The following is a 6,653-nucleotide window of genomic DNA, read 5'->3' on the forward strand; positions in this document are numbered from 1 at the left end:
ACAGCACCAGGTGTTTGGGAAAGGCTCACATCACTGCTTCTCATTTTATTCGTACACAGCACATCAGCTACAGTAGCATCTATATGTTAATTGTAACGTAGCGTGACTCAAAACCACTGAACTTGGCAAACCTTACCCTGAAAACGCTGCTCATCCTGCAGCATTACATAAACGTGCACGGAACGTGGAGCTCTGCTCACCACGCTGCATTGAGATGGTCAGGCATTATGGTGGGAATGAAACCCCCCCCTCCCCAGTTGCCCACTTTTGAATTAAGCAGCATCTTCCTCCAGGCCTGCAACAGGGCAGGAGAGGAGGCAAACCGTAGCACAGATCTCCCTGCAGAAGCAATGGAGGGAAGCCTGCACACACAGCAGGGACGGGGTGCCGCGTTACCTCCCTGCCCCTCTCGGCTGCATTCAACACCGCGAGTCCTCCCATATCCGTACCACACAACAGAAACAACAGTGACCACGTTTAAGTAAGTTTAATAAATAGGCCGAAGAAAACCATACGATTTTGAACTAGCAGTGAGCGTGGCTTAACCACCAACCGACTGTGAAATTCTCATTATACCTCACACGCAGCGCCCTTCACTACTTCCATCTGCTAATGCCGGATCCTGAAACCATCGCTCCTCTGGGAGCAGCGTGGCTTCTGAGCTTCCTTCGCGCAAACCCTCCCACGTGGGACCGTCAGAGCAGCACCGACAGCTTCTTTTGTCTCTTCGGACAGCCCGCAGGAACGCGCGAATCCACGTGCCTGCAATTTAAGCACACGCAGAAGAGTTAACACGAGTCGCACCCATCCCTTTCTTACCGCTTCACCCCCCGGGCTCCGTTTTCACTCGAAAGACGCAGCGTTAAACGAGGCGCTCCGCGGAGAGCCGAGCCGAGCGCTGTCCGCACCCCATCTAGGAGCGGCTCCACCCGCCGGAGCTCCCCACTCTCGGCACGCGGAGGCTGCCCGACCCCGGCGCCCCGAGGCCAGAACGGCACGGCGCGCCGGGGCTGCGCGGCAGCGCGCTGCTCTGCCAGCGGCATAACACCGCCCGCGCACGGCAGCGGGGGAGGCTGACTACCGCTGGGCGCAGCTCGGCGCTGCGGGACACGAGCTGAACGCAAACCGCAGCCTCACCTCGCGGCCGCCCGCGCCCAAAGAGGCCGCGCCTGGCCGCGCCGCCCGGGTGGTTCCGCAGGCGCCGCCCCTCGAGGCGGGTCCGAGCCCGGGCCGCTCCTCCAGGCGGGCGCGGGGCGGGCCGTAACGCCTAGAAGCCGCTGTCCCCGTGGCTCTCAGGTAGTTGAGCGCTGACTCGAGAGGCTTCCGGAGCCCATCGCGTCGCTGCGGTGCTGGCTGAGCTGCGCGGAGTTCAGGGATGCTCTGCCTAGGCGAGAGGAGCTCTTGTGAAGGCTGGCGGTGCTTCTGTTTGTGATAGCTGCTAGCTCTAATCTGCCTTGAAACAAAGCGTCTCGACTTGTCAATCTCTGACACCGCACTCGTGGAAGAAAAAGAGAATGTATTCAGCTGCCACCAGGCTAAGATGAACAACAGGCCCAGCGAGTGCCTCAGTATCAAAGAATAATGAGATGTTTGCTGACATCGGCTGTAGCTGAAATCCTGCCTGGGAGAGGAGGAAGGACAGCACAATTAAGCAGATGAAACCCCTATGAAAGCTGTTGGCAGCCGGACAGCCCAGGCAGGCAGTGCTGTGTGCAGTGCTTGGCAGCAGCTCCGGCACACAGGAGGACCTGCTGCCCTGCCAGGTGCTGTTTGCACTCACTGTGTGGTTGTACTCGGCTTGGCAAGCCGGTGCTTGGCAGGGCTGCTGCGGCACAGGTTCCAAGCAAGGCATTGCTGGGCTCAGCCTGTCCCAGGAGCATTCTGTCAGCAGTCAGAAGGGCTGTAGTAGGTGTAGGAGGCACGTTTGCCAGGAAGCTGTGGTGGGAGTGTGCTTGACTCGATACCCATGGCAGAGCTGATGTGCTTCACTTGGTGCAACAGCTTTTGGATAAAAAAGCGTGTGCTTGAGTCTGCCTCGCTGCATGAGATGAAACAATGCTCCGTGCCCAACTGCTAGATAGGAAAGCTGTGCAGGAACACAAGGAAACCCGTGTTGTGAAGTTACAGGGTGTTCCTGACGTTCAGATTCACTGACTTCTGATATTTGGCATTCAGAAAGCTTTGGAAGCATCTCCTTGGTGCTGCTGAAAACATCTTGAGGTTCTGAGTATGGGCCCCACACTGCATTCATGAATTATACTGGTTCTAACTGGAGTGGTTGCTTAAGCAGTCTGCTCAGGGCTTGGCAGGGCTCATTGTCTGGGTCCTGGTCATAGGCAGAAAGACTTCAAGAAAAGATCAGAAAGTACCAACTGTCTGCTTGTTCCTCCATTACTGTAGCTTTGCATCAGCCTTGGTGATAACTCTGGATTTTCTATCCTGGAGCACAGCTGAGAAAATACTGTCCTTCATTCCTGGCATGCCTCCTTTGGTGACTTTTGTTCAGGCCCTTTCCAGTTTGACCACCCCGTTTGGTTTGGGTGCAGTTGGGGTGATGTGCCTGTTGGAAACATGTGCTGGGAGGATCTCTTCCAAGCACATCCTCTGTGGGCAATTAATGTTGAAAAAACCCCGTGGAGACACCTCACATGTGACAAGACCAAAGGCTCTGCCTCCACAGATGGGCTGTGTTGGCCTGTGGTGCAGCTCATTGGAGTTCTGGCACAGGATCCTCTTGCTGAGATATTTGAGGGATAGGATGGGGAAAGTTAATGAGTTGTGAGCCTCAGTGCTAAATGGAGAGCATCCAACACTCCTCACCTTGAGCACCAGTGACCCTCCCAGCACAGAGCTGTGGCTGTTGTGTGCTGAACAAGCCCAGCACCACGTGGGACAAGGCAGGGTAGGCTGTGTAAGAGAGGAGCAGCCTGCATACAATGACCTGCATGAACACATGTCCCTGCACCCAGGAAGAACATCTGCCTCCCTTGGGCAGGAAGCAGTTGACTGACTCGTCCTGCCTTGTGTGTCTGCAGTGCAATGCGAGGGGTAAGCAGACAGCTGGCTGCCCCGTGCTCTGTTTCCTGACAGCTGATGCAGCTGGTGGTTGTTTTTGCTGCTTCTAGCTCTACAGATCCTGTGTTTCCTATGCTGGTTCTCCATGCCCTTTAGAGTGCATCTCAGCATTCAAGTTGGTGTGGATGCTTACAACAAAGCTGACCTCACTGAACTCTCTGGCTTCAATCAGGGAAGAAAAGTGCCTTTACTGCTTGAATGTGACACTATTTCCTTCCACAATGAAAGAGAAAATTAGCCCTCAGTACCTAAAGAGAGACCTAAATCAAATTCTTCAGCCTGGAAGAAATTGCTTTCTTAGCCAGAGAATTGAACTAGAAGGATAAATATTAATGAAACGAATCATTTTCACTCTCTCAAAGCAAGAGCAGGAACTTTTCTGTCAGAGACAGATCTCCTCTTAGCCCTGAACTTGTTAAACAGGGGTACTTCTGGGCTTTCCATCTGCCTGAACAAAAGCCACGTGCTTCATTAAACTCCACAGAGGGGACCCTGTGGTCTCCACTTCCCGGATATAATCACAAGATGGCATTACAGACTTAAAAGCAGAGCTGGCTCTGCTGAGGGGCTGGAGATCATTCCCAGACCCTGGAGTGTTCAACCCCAGAAGACCTCTAAAGAAGCTGTGGACTTAACCCTGCCTGCTGAGCTTTCCATAGATCTGAGTCTTTGACACTTGCTTTTAATCATGTCACTTTAATGTCAAGTCCGTAGTTTAATCGTGCAGCATGTGGAATGAATAGCTGTAGCAGTCGCTCCTGTAATCCATGAGCAATCTAATTGCACTGATTTAAGCTAGTTATAGTTTTGACAGCTAATGGCACATACAGCATTTTTATCTTGACCTGCAACACCTCAGGCTCTTCTGCCGCCTCCTCTGCCCTGGAGTGGACACTGCTGATCAGCCCAAATGGTGAAGTAGTTTAAGATGTGGCGAAAGGGAGGCAACAGTGAACCGTGAGTAAAATGCATCTCAATTGCTTTTGTTGGAAAGCACATTTAGAACTATCTTTTGTTTGCCCAAGAATGATTGGGGAAAGCAATAGTAAAGCTTTCAATAATTCACAGCTGTAAAATAAAGGCAAAAGAGAAAAAATGCTCCTCCTGGATATGTGGGTCTTGTTAAAAACCAAAGGGTGCTTCAAGCACGGCACACAAAGCCCTGCTGCGTTACCCCTCTGTGTCCCTCAACACTGCCCCTGGCATGACCCTCAGCAGGACAGGGCTGATGGACACAGCTTGGCCTCCCTCATCCCTCAGCGGTGCCCCACAGTGCTGCCTCCTTCACACTCAGAAGGGTTATCAGCACAGCCTTTGGCTCATGTGGGGCTGCACTCCCTTCAGCTGTTGTCAGATAGCTCGCTGCGCCCTGTTCAAGCTTCCCAAGTGCATTTGGGAAACTTGTTGAAGGTTACACACTGTGTAGCTCTGAAGGCACAGACAGCTCTCAATGACCTTTACCCCACATGCCTCCACCTATATCCTTGGGCTGGGAGCCCTATTTAAGCTCAGCCTGTGGCTACATTCACTCCGTGAGTGATGCTGCAGCGGTGTCTGATTCCAGGCTTTCTCCTGGACAGACATCTTGGATGTGCATTGCAGCTCTGTCCCCTCCCATTTCCCAGAGGGACTTTTGACCCATGTTGTGGCATGTCTCCTGATCTCAGTCTCACATCCTCTTATTGCTGCCTGAACCCCGTGGTGGGAGCTGAGTGTCTGTGTGCTGTGCATGGAGCTGCTGGCGGGCTCTGTAATCAGTGCCTGGCTCTGCCCACTGCTCTCAGGCCTGGGGGGACACAGCCTGCTGGTGAGGATGGTACTGCTGCTGGGCTCATCTTTGCTCTATCTCCCTTAGGGGGCAGCTGACACTTGATCTTACCTTGTTGCAAAAGCAAATACAAAAACTCTTTATCTCCACTGACTCTACAATACTATGGACCTTCTTGGGACCCCATGGGAAGGGGTGTCCTGCTGCGATGTTCCTTGTCTGTGACAGAGCTTCGTTAATGCAAGTCTCAGTTTTCCTGCAGGCAAGTGGGCACTCCAGGCTTCATTCACCAGTGCTTCCCTTTGAGAACAACACTGTGAGACGCAGCAGTGGTCTCACTGCACCTCAATTCCTGGCTAAGGGCCCCACAGCCTTCCAAAGGATTCATTTTTTTGGAAGCCAGATCTGAGACTATAGCTGGATCAGACCCTCTGCATGTTCCCCCTTCAGGCCTGCCTGTGTCTCTTCTCGCTGCCAGCGCCTGGCTCTTTTACTGTTCAAAGTGCACTCAGGCGACTCAGGCATCTGTGCAGTTTTCCCCTGGTTCTCATTTAACTGCAGAGCAATTTCTTTTTTCCCTTTGGTCTCTGGCGGAGCTCTGCAGATGCTCTGCTCCCTTCCCCTCCCCTCCACTCCCCTCTCTGAGCTCCCCTCTGGCTGAGCGCCCTCCCCTGCTGTCCCCCTTCTTTTCCCAATACCCATTTAACCCTATTTTTCTCTTCTCTCTTTCCCTCCCGTACTCTCATCCAGAAGATACACTGCATACTGTCACCTCTTTGTTACTCGGTGTCTTTCATCTATCAGATCCTAAAACACCTCCTTGGCACAGCAGAAGCGATGTGCTGACCCCGCGGAGGTGGGTGTTGGGCTGTTCAGCATCTCAGCCTTCTATGTCAAAAAACAGTGGCTACGCAGATTCTGAAATCACTCCAACTCGTACTAAGACACTGAAACCCAGACGCTCTGATAGCCATTTTGCTGATGCTGGTTTGATTCTGTGAGGTCTTACCAAGCCTGACTCAAATCCCAGGGGAGTTCTGGAAGTGCTGGTACCTGGAACAGGGTGCTGGAAGCACTGCGGATGCATGCTCAGGCTGTCCGCCTGGTAAACAAGGGGTGGGAGAGCCAAGAAAGGAACAAGTATTTTAGAATGGAGTTAGGTGGAAATAAATTACTCAATTTCTTTAAAAGAGAGAGAGAAAAAAAAATCAGTTTTAATTAGGACAGAAACCTCCAGTTAGGCTTTTTTAAAGAGAAAGCCTAAAAATACCATTTTGCTTTGGTTTGAAAACTATTTTTGTTATTCAGACTGTAAGATAAAACACATTTGAATTGATGATGCATTTCACAACAAAAAATATATCCCTTTTCATCCCGAAAGTGCTGAAATGGGTTGTTTCAAATTTTTCAACATTTTCCCTTTTTTAAAAAAACCTAAATTTTTAATTTAGCTGAAATATCTTTTTTTTTTTTTTAAAGGAAACTCTTGATTTTTTTTTTTTCCCCAAAAAGCTTTAATTAGAATTTACAATCATGAGTGATTCTTAGCTGTGTGATAAGCAGCTGGAATGACTGCAGTGCACAGCCCTCTCAGCTCTGAGACTTCCAGCCCTAGCACTGGCAAGATGTAGCCCTCTGCAATATTTTAGCCTTGTCTAAAGGCATTTTTCTTTCTTTTTCTTCCACTCTTTCTCCTCTGAGAATTAGTTTTTACCAGTGCAGCATGTCTAACACAGTCAGGGAACTTCACAGTGAGTTGAAATCACATTGATTTCCTGAGGAAGATGCTGCATACTAATTCCTCCTGTCT

The 6,653-nt window shown here is 51.0% G+C and overlaps 1 long non-coding RNA gene across 1 annotated transcript; it reads right to left on the reverse strand.

The window, feature by feature from the left end:
• Positions 1-472: 472 nt before the first annotated feature.
• On the reverse strand, positions 473-1,704 carry LOC149915875 (uncharacterized). Its single transcript, XR_016471355.1, has 2 exons — positions 1,138-1,704; positions 473-762 (listed from the first exon to the last, which is right to left on the reverse strand). It is a non-coding gene; the product is annotated as an uncharacterized LOC149915875 (long non-coding RNA).
• Positions 1,705-6,653: the final 4,949 nt, after the last annotated feature.

The sequence above is a fragment of the Phasianus colchicus genome, chromosome 15, assembly GCF_987193195.1.
Source record: "Phasianus colchicus chromosome 15, bPhaCol1.hap1.1, whole genome shotgun sequence".
NCBI classification, from domain to species: domain Eukaryota; kingdom Metazoa; phylum Chordata; class Aves; order Galliformes; family Phasianidae; genus Phasianus; species Phasianus colchicus.